Source organism: Prionailurus bengalensis, chromosome E4, assembly GCF_016509475.1.
Source record: "Prionailurus bengalensis isolate Pbe53 chromosome E4, Fcat_Pben_1.1_paternal_pri, whole genome shotgun sequence".
NCBI classification, from domain to species: domain Eukaryota; kingdom Metazoa; phylum Chordata; class Mammalia; order Carnivora; family Felidae; genus Prionailurus; species Prionailurus bengalensis.
Window position 1 is genome coordinate 42,437,022 of NC_057360.1, and position 12,746 is coordinate 42,449,767.

Below are 12,746 nucleotides of genomic sequence, written 5' to 3' on the forward strand. Positions count from 1 at the left end.
ACCAGAAGCTGGAAGAGGCAAAGAAGGAATTCTCCCCGCCCCCCCCCCCCCCCCCCGAGCCTCCAGGCGGAGTGTGGCCCAGCCAACCTCTTGATGTTGGACTTCGGGCCTCCAGCACTGTGACAGAATGCATTTGGGTAGTTTTAAGCTGCCCAGGTTGTGGTGACTTCTTACAGCGGACCTCAGAAATTAATGCAGTGCTTGTAAAAAAAATCTTACTGAGGCCTCAAGGAAATGTCTATTATCTTGACTTGTCCAATATCTAATCTCCTTTCTTCTGTTAACAGCCCCTGAATTTCCTTTCTGACATTGTCCCTTCTGCCACTCTCAGCCCATGGGGGTTGGATGGGCTGGCCTCGCCCCACGCCAGCCCTACTGGGGGGCAGGGACTGTGGCACGGATGTGGTGAATCTGACTCTCTGTTCCCCTGGCCATAGTGATTGGTTCAGGAAAGGACACATGACTCAGACCAAATCAATGAGATTTACTTTTTTTTTTTTTAAGTTTATTTATTTATTTTGAGGGGGGGAGTGCAGGAGGGGCAGAGAGAGAGAGAGAGAGAGGAAGAGAGAGAGAATCCCAAGCAAGCTCCACACTGTCAGCGCAGAGCCCGATGTGGGCACTTGAAATTACGAACCGTGAGATCATGACCTGAGCCGAAACCAAGAGTCGGGATGCTTAACCGGCTGAGCCTCCCAAGTGCCCCAGTGAAATTTACTTTTTTTAAAGGACCCAGAATTCTCTTTTTCTCTTGGATTTGAAGCTGGCAATTGTCGTTGGGAGCTCCTGGGATCTTCGGGTGGGAGAGGCCGCTGAAAGGGAAACCAATACAGGAAAAAGTGGAACCAGAGATAAGGGGAACCCGGGTCCTCCTCATATCCCATGAGCCCTCGGACCCAGCTCACCAGAGGACGCACTACCTCTGGGATTTCAACCTGTAGGTGCCCTTATTTGCTTCAGCCAGTTTGAATTGGGCTTCTGCCCCTAACAACCAAAAAGTCCTGACCAATACAAAGGTCACAGTGTCTCGTGTTTCTTTTCCTTTGGTGTAAACAGTGTGGTTTTTGGGGGGGAAAGCCAATGAGATAACCACCTGCATTTTTTGTGATGCCCAGAACGAGAACGCTTCTCTTTCGAGAAAACCACAATTTTAGATCAAGAGAAGATCTGAGCGATCATCTCATCCGAAGCCTGCATTTTCCTCTTGGAGGACACAGGGAAACTCAGGAAGAACCCAGAATTGTGGCAATTCCACAGCAGAATTCCACAACTCGGGTCTCCTGGAAACCCAGTCTGCAGCAGAAAGCTAGATTTCAAGACATTTACTTTATCGTGTAAACGTATTTGGCCAAGAGACTTACATAGTCACAAGAAGATTATAACAGATTCCTCTGCTCTATAAAGAATAACGATGATGGTAGCCTTTATTGAATGCTGGTATTTAATAGTTATGTTCGCCTCTAAATGAGGCGGAGAGCCAGTGGAGGGTTCCCTGTAGGGGTGCCATGATCTTCACGGTTCAATGTTTGGGGTTTTTTAATTTGTTTTTTATTTTGTTCTATTTCAGAGAGAGAGAGAGCATGCGAACCGGGGAGAGGGGCGGAGGGAGAGAGAGAAAGAATCCTAAGCAGGCTCCACGCTCAGCGCGGAGCCCAACGCAGGGCTCGATCCCATGACCCTAGAATCACGACCTGAGCCAAAATCAAGAGTCAGACGCTTGGGTGACTGAGCCACCCAGGTGCCCCCTTCCTGGCTTAACATTTTCTCGAGGATCATTCTGGCTGCTGTTTGGACAGGGTAGAGGCAGAGTCCAGCTAGGAGACTACTGCAAGATACAGGGATGGCTTGGTTCACGGCGCTGGGGGTAGAAACGGTGAGAAATGGTGACTTTTTCTGGGTATCTGTTGAAGGAAGAGCTGACAGATTTTCTGGTAGATTAGACTGTAACTGGGCTGTGAGGGGAAGGGAGGAGTCAGGATGACTCCGAGGTATTTGGGCTGAGCAGCTGGAGGACTGGGTTGCCATAGACTGAGACGAGAGCAGGCTGCAGGAGAGACAGGTGTGGCAGGGGAGAGTGGGGAGACGCAGGTTCGGTTCCAAGCACGTTACGCTGGAGATGCCTAGGAGGTACCCAAGTAGAGATGCCAAGGAGGTGACTGGCCGTACAAGGCGAGAGTCTGTCTCAGGAGTAGAGATACACATGTGGTGTCGCCCGGTGATTGGATGGTGGGAAAGCCACAAGGCTGGTTGAGGTCACAAAGGAAGTGAGTGTGGGGAGGGAGGAGGCGGGAGCTCAGGGGCTGAGAACCGGGCACTCCGACTCTGAAAGGTCAAGTTAGTGAGAAGGAATCCACAAAGGCAACTGGAAAACACGAGGCTAGTGAGGACAAGAGGGAGCGGTGTCCGGAAGGGAAAAGCCTTGAGCGCAGTCACGTCCCTCGTAAGGAGAAGGAATGTGCGGATGCTGCTAGTGTTCTAGAAGGGCTGAGGTTCGGGTGGGTTCTGTCTGAGCAGGAAGCGACTTGCACTCCTGCGCCAAAGGGTGGGGAGACAGCTCGGGTTATTTTTAAGTTGGTCCGACAGCGGGCCTGGGGAAGATGATCGTTTGGCTAATGAGCCCTTGCCCGCCGGTGAGAAGTTCGCCTGAAACGTGCCCCCCTCAGCTCCCATCTCCAAGGCGCCGCTCTGGCTTCTCCTGGGAAGGACGCCAGCCCAAGATGGCTGGCTGATGTCTCCTGCCAGGGCCGCGTCGTGGCGAGGAGCACTGGCACTGGCAGCTCCCCAGAGAGGGGAGGGGAGGAACGAGAGCGTCAGGCCTCCGCTCCGGGCAAGGAGATGTGGGCTGGGTGGAGCCGGGAGGACGGGCCCCAGAGTCAACCTGCTGAGGTTTCCTCTCCGGGTCCCTTCTTGAATCCGCGGTTCAGGCAATGCTCTTGCCGCGCCCCCTTTAAATGTCTGACCGGGGGTTTTTCTAGAAAATGGCAGCTGGTGCTGACTTGGGCATTTCCTGGAACTAACACAGCACTTTGGCTCAGTTTAGCTCAATAAATGCGTAAGGCACCATTATGCGCCTATCTCTATGTGAAAATGGCTCCAGCCTTCAGCCAACCGGTTTCTTCCCCTCCGGGCTCTGCCACCCCCCCACTGTGCTGGTCTACACTCATCAGAGACTTTGGCTCCTGGCTTAGCACCTTCCCCGCCATGCCTTGGCTCCCTCTCATTCGGGGTGATTTCAGTACTAAAGTGAGTGAACTGACCAACGTCCTAACCCCACAATACCTTACTATTCTCACCTCCGGGAACACTCACCTCCACGCCGTTAAATGATTCAGATTTTTTCAACGTTTACTTATTTTTGGGACAGAGAGAGACAGAGCATGAGCAGGGGAGGGGCAGAGAGAGAAGGAGACACAGAATCGGAAACAGGCTCCAGGCTCTGAGCCATCAGCCCAGAGCCTGACGCAGGGCTCGAACTCACGGACTGCGAGATCGTGACCTGGCTGAAGTCGGATGCTTAACCGACTGCGCCACCCAGGCGTCCCTTAAGTTTTTATTTTAATCAGCCTGTGTTCATCAAGACAAGTGCACTCCTTAATCCCTATCACCTGTCTCACTTATCCCCCCCCTCCATCTCCCCTCTGGTAACCATCAGTTTGTTCTCTATAGCTCTCTATAGTCTGTTTCTTGGTTTATCTCTCTTTTATTTTCAGGGACTGTATTTTAAATCTGCTTTTTTGTCTTCATTTTCCCCAGTAGCATTTGGCCACTCCCACCTTCAGGAAGCCCTTTTTTTTCTCTAGGCCTGCACGACACCCCATTCTCCTGGGTTACCTCCCACTTCAATGGCTATTCCTTCTTTTTTTTTTTTTTTTTTTTTTTTTTTTTTAAATTTTTTTTTTCAACGTTTATTTATTTTTGGGACAGAGAGAGACAGAGCATGAACGGGGGAGGGGCAGAGAGAGAGGGAGACACAGAATCAGAAACAAGCTCCAGGCTCTGAGCCATCAGCCCAGAGCCTGACGCGGGGCTCGAACTCACGGACCGCGAGATCGTGACCTGGCTGAAGTCGGACGCTTAACCGACTGCGCCACCCAGGCGCCCCTATTCCTTCTTAATATCTTGGGTAACTGCTTCTCCTCTGCTTAACATCAGAATGTTGAGAGAATCCAAACTTCACCCTCGACCTGGATCTCCCCCTGGGCCATCTCCCCCATTGTGTTAAATTCCATCTACGGGCTGCTGGCTTCCAGATTTTTATCTGAATCTGACCTCTCCCTTGGGCTTCAGATGCATATATCCCATTGCCTAATCACTCACAGGGATGTTTAATAACTATCTCAAACTTAATGTGGTCAAAACAGGACTCTTGATCTCCGGCTCCAGATCTGTTCTCCCCAAGTACTCTTTATCTCAATATGTGGCACACGCAGTAATCACCGCATTGCTTGCCCCAAAAGCCTAGGACTAGGGTGACCACTTGTCCTGGTTTGCCCGGGGCTGGTCCTCGTTTTAGCTCTGAAAACCCTGTCCCAGGAAACTCCTCAGTCTCAAGCGAGCCAGGATGTTTGGTCATCTCACTTGGGAATCACCCAAGATATCCTTCTTTTCTTCGCATTCCTCATCCAATCAACTGGATGTCCATCCAGATATACCCTCTTTCCACCTCCACTGCCACCTCGTCCAAGCCTCCATCATGTCCCACACAGACCGTCCCAATAGCCTCTCCATCTGGTGTCCCTCCTCCCTTGCTTGGCCCGCTGCGTTTTTCACACAAGAGCCAGAGGATCTTTACACAGAGAAAAACACACCACTAAGGGCTTGAATACCTACTAGTTCAAGCACTCCAACTACACTTAGAACAAATCCAAATTTCCTTCCTGTAGGCTCTGCATGATCTGGCCCTCGCCTCTCATCCATTGGCATTTCCTAGTTCACTCCCTTCTTCCATCCCTCCCTTCCCCCCATCACCTTATGACTCACTCCTTCCTACCATTCAGGTATGAGGCCAAAGTTACCCTCATGACTGTATCCAGAGTCATTCCCCAAGTTTCTCCCTATCGGATCTCTCTCTCTTCCATTATCTTCAAGGCATAGCTCACCACCTGACGTTACCTTGTTCATTTTTTTGTTTGTGTATCAACTCCCCCATCTAAGATGTAAGCTTGAGAGCAGAGCCCTTGCCAGCGTTGTTCACATCCCTGTTCTCAGCACTTGGCTCGGCACACAGCAAGTGCTCAGTAAATCTTTCCTAAATAAATGAATATTCAGCTGAGTACAGGGTCTCTCACTGTGGTCATAAAAGATATTGAATGAACAAATTAATGCGAGTCAAGCAAGCTCTAGGCTGAGCTCTGGGCCCACCTTCATAACTAAGCTATGGTGCTTTAGGAGTTTATGACTTACTAAGAGAAAGATATGTAAATCAAATTTTAAACTAAATAGTCATAACAATTATGAATATGCTGGGGAGTAAGAAATGTCATAACTGGGTGCCTGGGTGCCTCAGTTGGTTAAGCGTCCAACTTCGGCTCAGGTCACGATCTTGCAGTTCGTGCGTTCGAGCCCCGTGTCGGGCTCTCTGCTGGCAGCTCGGAGCCTGGAACCTGCTTCCGATTCTGTGTCTCCCCTTCTCTCTCTGTCCCTTCCCTGCTCACACTCTGTCTCTCTTTCTCTCAAAAGTAAACATTTAAAAAAAATGTCATAACCTTTTCCTTTTTTTTTTTAAGTTTATTTATTTACTTTTGGGGGAGGGGCAGAGAGAGAGGGAGTGATAGAATCCCAAGCAGGCTCCACACTGTCAGCACAGAGCCCGATGTGGGGCTTGAACTCACAAACCAGTGAGGTCATGACCTGAGCCAAAACCAAGAGTCGGACGCTCAACTGACTGAGCCACCCAGGTGCGCCCCCCCTTTTATTTATTTATTTTTTTTTTAATGTTTATTTATTTTTGAGACACAGAGAGACAGAGCATGAATGGGGGAGGGTCAGAGAGAGAGGGAGACACAGAATCCGAAGCAGGCTCCAGGCTCCGAGCCATCAGCACAGAGCCCGACTCGGGGCTCAAACTCAGGGACCGTGAGATCATGACCTGAGCCGAAGTCAGACGCTTAACCGACTAAGCCACTCAGGCGCCCTCCCCCCCCTTTTATTTATTTATTTATTTTTTAAATTTTTTTTCAACATTTATTTTTATTCTTGGGACAGAGAGAGACAGAGCATGAACGGGGGAGGGGCAGAGAGAGAGGGGGACACAGAATCGGAAACAGGCTCCAGGCTCTGAGCCATCAGTCCAGAGCCTGACGCGGGGCTCAAACTCACGGACCGTGAGATCGTGACCTGGCTGAAGTCGGACGCTTAACCGACTGCGCCACCCAGGCGCCCCTCCCCCTTTTATTTTTAACTAAGCTTTATGCTTCACGTGGGGCTTGAACACAATCCATCTACCAATGACCCATGAAGTAATCCAAAAGAACCAGTTTGGCCATGTCACCGCCTTTATGTAGCACGAAACAGACCAAATCTCTTCGCATGGCCTTCAAAACACTCTATCATTTAGAGTAACAACTTTATTCTCCGCTACATTTTCCATCCCATAGAACTCATACCCAGCTTGCCTGACCTATTAGCCGTTCCCCAACATGTTTCTATATTCTTTCATTTTCACATTTTCTCTAAAGCTGTTTTTCCTACTTGAAATATCCTTTGCCTCCTTACCCATTAACTGCCCCCTTTCCCCAACATTTACCCAATTAAGAGTACTTATTTTTTCCAAGTCTAGCTCTATTTCCATCTCGTCTATGAAGACTGCCTAAGAGGAATGAGGCAGGGACTCGAGCAGCAGACTGGGTTTACCTGCCCATTTTTTGCCATTCTTCCTAGTTGTGTCATCTTGGGTAGGTCATGATGCTTTGGGTCCTTCATCTGTAAATTGGGAGATAGATAAAATACATCATGTAATTTACAGCAGAAAGAAGGAAATGGATTACAAATCAGAAATTACTGGCCCAGAGGGGCACCTGGGTGGCTCAGTCCATTGAGCAACCGACTCCTGATTTCAGCTCAGGTCATGATCCCAGTGTCATGGGATTGAGCCCCATGTCGGGCTTTGTGCTGACAACACAGAGCCTGCTTGGATTCTCTGTCTTTCTCTCTCTCTCTGCCCTAACTCTGCTCGTGCTCTCTCTTAAAAATAAATAAACATTTAAAAAAGTTTTAAAGTAACAATGGAAGGTATAGGTCTTTAAAATATATTGGGGCGCCTGGGTGGCGCAGTCGGTTAAGTGTCCGACTTCAGCCAGGTCACGATCTCGCGGTCCGTGAGTTCGAGCCCCGCGTCAGGCTCTGGGCTGATGGCTCAGAGCCTGGAGCCTGCTTCCCATTCTGTGTCTCCCTATCTCTCTGACCCTCCCCATTCATGCTCTGTCTCTCTCTGTCCCAAAAATAAATAAAAACGTGGAAAAATAAAATAAAATAAAATATATATATTTGACTTCGCATTAGGGAAAGATTTTTGAGAAATGGCACAAAAAGCATGGACCATGGAAGAAAAAATGGATAAATTGGACTTCTAAAAAATTTTAAAATTTGCTCTTAAATGACATGATTAACAAAATGAGGGGTGCCTGGGTGGCTCAGTCAGTTAAGCATCCGACTTCAGCTCAGGCCATCATTTCACAGTCCATGAGTTCAAGCCCCATGTCAGGCTCTGTGCTGACAGCTCAGAGCCTGGAGCCTGTTTTAGATTCTGTGTCTCCCTCTCTCTCTGCCCCTCCCCCACTTGCACTCTGTCTCTGTCTCTCTCTCTCTCTCTGTCAAAAATAAATAAACGTGAAAAAAAAATGAAAAGGCCAGCCATAGACTGGGAGAAAATATTGGTAAAATATATACACGGTAAGGGATTTATATCTAAGTCCCAAATACACACACACACACACACACACACACACACACACAATCTTGGTTAAAAACAGACCAAAGATCTGAACACATACTTCACCAAGGAAGATATTTGCTGTTTCAAATCGACTTACGAAAAGATGTGCCATAACATTAAACGTCAAGAACATGCAAATTTATACCAGAATAAGATACCGCTGCAAATCCACCAGAAGAGCTAAACTTAAAAAGACTTACAATATCAAGCAGGGGTAAGGACATGGAAACATTGGATCTCTCATACGTTGCTGCCAAGTGGTACAGCCGCTTTGGAAAACTGGAAGTTGTTTCCTTATAAAATTAAACATATACTTACCATGTGATCCGGCAGTCTCACTCCTAAACTTATCCAAAAGGAATGGAAATGTATGGCCACAGAAACACTTGTATACACATGTTCACAGCAGCTTTATTCATTTATGCAGCATTTATGCAGCTATTTATTCAATAGCCACAAATTGTAGACAAACCACCTGTCCCTCTACTAGTGATTGAATAAATAAATTGTGGTGTAATCGTACAAGTAATACTACTCAACAACTGAAAGGGTGGACAACTGATATACCCAAGAGCATAGATGAATTTCAAAAGTATTACACTCAATTAAACAAGTCAGACACAAAGGGTACATACTATATGTAAGATACAATTTTTGTGAAACTCTAGAAAAGGTAAAATAGTGATAAAAAGCAGGTCATTGGGGACGCCGGGGTGGCTCAGTTGGTTGGGCATCCAACGCTTGATTTCAGCTCAGGTCGTGATCTCGTGGTTCATGGGTTCGAGCCCCGCGCCGGGCTCTGCACTGAAAGCGTGGAGCCTGCTTGGGATTCTCTCTCTTCCCCCCTCTCTGCCATTCCCATGTGCTCTCTCTCTCAAAATAAATAAACAAAGCAAGAAAAAAAGAAAACAAGGCAGATCACTGGCTGCCAAAAGCTGGAGGTTGTTTGAATACGAAATAGTATGCGGGAGGGGCACCTGGCTGGCCCAATCAGCCCAGCCTGCAACTCCTGATCTCAGAGTCTTGAGTTCAAGCCCCACGTTGTGCGTGGACCTCACTTTAAAAAAAAAAAGAGAGCATGGGGGAGCTTTTTGGGGTAGTGGAAATGCTCTTTATCTACCTAACGAGGAAGTGCCTTTCATAACACCAAACCTCATGCTCTCACTTGAAAGAATCACCTGATTTAAAACTGTAGGTGTAAATTCACCACTAGTAATACTAGCTTCTCAAGAACACCGCAATTGCTATAAATAAGCATAATGTGTACGCGGAAGACAGACTTTCTACACATTTAATTGCTTTTCTGAAACACAGGAGTCAATAAACTCCTGAACTGTGCGTGTTGGTGGGGGAGCCGGTCCACTGGGAGGAGGCGGCCATGGAAATTATCACTTGAGTTGACGAAAAGTACGTTGTGCCCCTAAGACATCCGGGTTACTATGCTGCACCCCTGGAGGTAGACCGGGGCCAGCCCGTGGAGCCAATACCAACTTACCAAAGAGCGGCCCTGGATGTCCACCTGGCCTTGGCTACTAGCGTTAGGAGGGAATCGGGCAACAGCAGCCCGAAACCCCAGCCCAGCGGTTCTTGAGGATCCTTTCCACCTTCCGAGCTGGTCTCGTGTCCAGCTCTGTGATCAGACACAGTGATTCTCCACGCCTCGAGCAATGTGCCACCCTCTCTCCTGTCACTGAGGATGACTGCCCTGGTTCACCAGCATGCAGTAGAAAGCAGAACGCTAAGCAAACAGTTGAGTGAGATGAAGCCCTGGACTGGAAAAACCCTAACCCCGAAAGTCGAGCCAAGATCCGACATCATCGGCCTCTCAGATTCCACCTCCAGTCTCCTAAATTAGCCTCGCTCTGTGGAGCTCAGGAAGAATCGATTCACTTGTTCGCGTTCAAATACAAACCTTGGTACTCCCACAGGGAACCGCCTCCACTTCCGGGCACTCACCACCAAAAGGTGGAGTCACAATGGGCAGGCCTGGACCGGGCAGGGCAGTTCTCCCGCCCGGTTACCCACCGCGGGAATGGCCTCCAAGGGAGCAGCAGCACATTGGTAACAGCAGGGATCCACCAGGCGCTCTGAGATGGTGAGGAGCGCCATCTAGTGGAATCAACGGAGCATCTCTAGAAACCCCCAGCCGCAAAGGAAGAGAACAGATACCCTGGCGCCGCAATACAGGCTGTTAATTCTGGAAAAGAAAAGGACTCGGCCGATGTGCTCACATGTGAAAGTCAGCAGTTGACATGCACCGTATTAAGGACACTCGAATGAACTGATGTGGTATCCCCAGCCAGGTTGCCGTTTGCGATTCCATTCCACAAAGTTCAGAGCGTCCGGCGGCTTCCCTGGGAGGACCTTTCAGTTCCGTGATTCGACCTCATCTATGATCGGGGCGCATTTGTTTGCAATCAGACCTGGCTGCGTCGATGAGGCCTCAGCGAACGGCTCTGTGAGAGGTGACTTCACCAAAGTGATTAACCTGGAGCACCTGGCTGGCTCGGCTGGAAGAGCGCGCGGCTCTTGACCTCGGGGTTGTGAGTTTGAGCCCCACGTTGGGTGTAGAGATTACTAAACACACACACACACACACACACACACACACACACACACACACACACACGCAAACAAAGGAAAGAAAAGAAAAACGTGATTAACTCATTCAAGAGATTATAAATAAATAAATAAATAAATAAATAAATAAATAAATAAATAAATAAATGAAAGTGATTTACTCATTCAAATCTTTGTTCAATATCTATATGCTAGTCACAGTTCCAGGCCAGCGAGGGTGGCAAAAGACAAGAAACAAGTGAAAATGTTAACAAGATGAGGTCAGACTGAACATAGTTTTTTTTTAAAAGGTGAAGTGAGGGGCGCCTGGGTGGCGCAGTCGGTTAAGCGTCCGACTTCAGCCAGGTCACGATCTCGCGGTCCGTGAGTTCGAGCCCCCGCGTCGGGCTCTGGGCTGATGGCTCGGAGCCTGGAGCCTGTTTCGGATTCTGTGTCTCCCTCTCTCTCTGCCCCTCCCCCGTTCATGCTCTGTCTCTCTCTGTGCCAAAAATAAATAAACGTTGAAAGAAAAAATTAAAAAAAAAAAAAGGTGAAGTGAGGAATGGGGCACCTGGGTGGTTCCATCAGTTAAGCGTCCGACTTCGGCTCAGGTCATGATCTCACGGTTCCTGAGTTCGAGCCCCAGGTCCGGCTCTGTGCTGACAGCTCAGAGGCTGGAGCCTGCTTGGGATTCTGTGTCTCCCTCTCTCTCTGCCCCTCTCCTGCTCAGGCTGTCTCTCTCTCTCTCAAAAATAAACAAACATTGAAAAAATAAATAAATAAAAAGATGAAGTGAGGGAAAGGCCAGGTTGTGGATAGGGCAGTGAGGAGTCTCTTGGAGGTACTTTTGAGATGAAGGACTCATCTCATGGGGAAACATTTTTAAAGACAACCATCCCAGAATATATATGCAGATGCGTTTTCAAAACTGTTTTGGGCCTGACTCCTCTCTGGTTTTTGCCTTCTGAGCCAATGCATGAACTCCACCAAGAAAAGCATGCTGGGGCACCCGGGTTAAGCATCTGACTCTTGGTTTCGGATCAGGTCATGATCTTGCGGTATCGTGGGTTCAGGCCTTGTGGAGGGCTCTGCACTGAGAGTGCTTGGGATTCTCTCTCTCCCTCTCACTCTTTACCCCTCCCCCACTCGCACTGTCTCTCTCTCTCTCAAAATAAATAAGTTTTTTTTTTTAATTTTTTTTTTCAATGTTTATTTATTTTTGGGACAGAGAGAGACAGAGCATGAATGGGGGAGGGGCAGAGAGAGAGGGAGACACAGAATCAGAAACAGGCTCCAGGCTCCGAGCCATCAGCCCAGAGCCCGATGCGGGGCTCGAACTCACGGACCGCGAGATCGTGACCTGGCTGAAGTCGGATGCTTAACCGACTGCGCCACCCAGGCGCCCCTCAAAATAAATAAGTTTTTAAAAATTAAAAAAGAAAAGAAAAGCATGCTTGGGGGCACCTGGCTATCTCAGTCGGTACAGCACGAGACTCTTCATCCCAAGGTTGTAAGTTCAAGCCTCATGTTGGCGGTAGATATTACTTAAAATCCTAGGGGCACCCGGGTGGCTCAGTCAGTTGAGCGTCTGACTCTTAATCTCGGCTCAGTCATGATCTCACAGTTCGTGAGTTTGAGCCCCCCATCGGGCTCTGCAGCTGATAGCGTGGAGCCTGCTTGGAATTCTCTCTCTCTTCCTCTATCTCTGCCCCTCCCCTGCTCACGTTCCCGCTCTCTCAAAATAATAATAAACTTTTAAAAATAAAATCTTTTAAAAAAGAAACAGAAAAAAAAAACCAGGTTTAACTCAAAATGGTATACTGCATGAAGCTTTACTCTCGCCTCTCTTTTCGACCCTGAACATCTTTGGGATATTTATGAAAATTAACCCAGTCTTTTTTTTTTTTCCAATTATTTATTTTTGAGAAAGATGGAAAGAGAGAGGAGGGGCACGGGCAGGGGAGGGGAGGGGCAGAGAGAGAGGGAGAAAGAATACCAAGCAGGTTCCACACTGCGCTAACCCTAACCCTAACCCTAACCCTAACTCACAAACTGTAAGATCATGACCTGAGCCAAAATCAGGAGTCAGACACTTAACTGACGGAGCCACCCAGGTGCCCCATCTCAGTGTATTTATGTTTTTAATGTTTGTTTATTCTGAAAGAGAGAGAGTAAGCAGGGGAGGGGCAGAGAGAGAGGGAGAGAGAATCCCAAGCAGGTTCCACACTGTCAGTGCAGAGCCCAGTGGGAGGCT

General features: G+C 48.4%; 1 long non-coding RNA gene across 1 annotated transcript; it reads right to left on the reverse strand.

The window, feature by feature from the left end:
• Positions 1 to 726: 726 nt before the first annotated feature.
• On the reverse strand, positions 727 to 10,503 carry LOC122476349. The gene is made up of 3 exons (XR_006295461.1): positions 9,429 to 10,503; positions 6,853 to 6,921; positions 727 to 812 (listed from the first exon to the last, which is right to left on the reverse strand). It is a non-coding gene; the product is annotated as an uncharacterized LOC122476349 (long non-coding RNA).
• Positions 10,504 to 12,746: the final 2,243 nt, after the last annotated feature.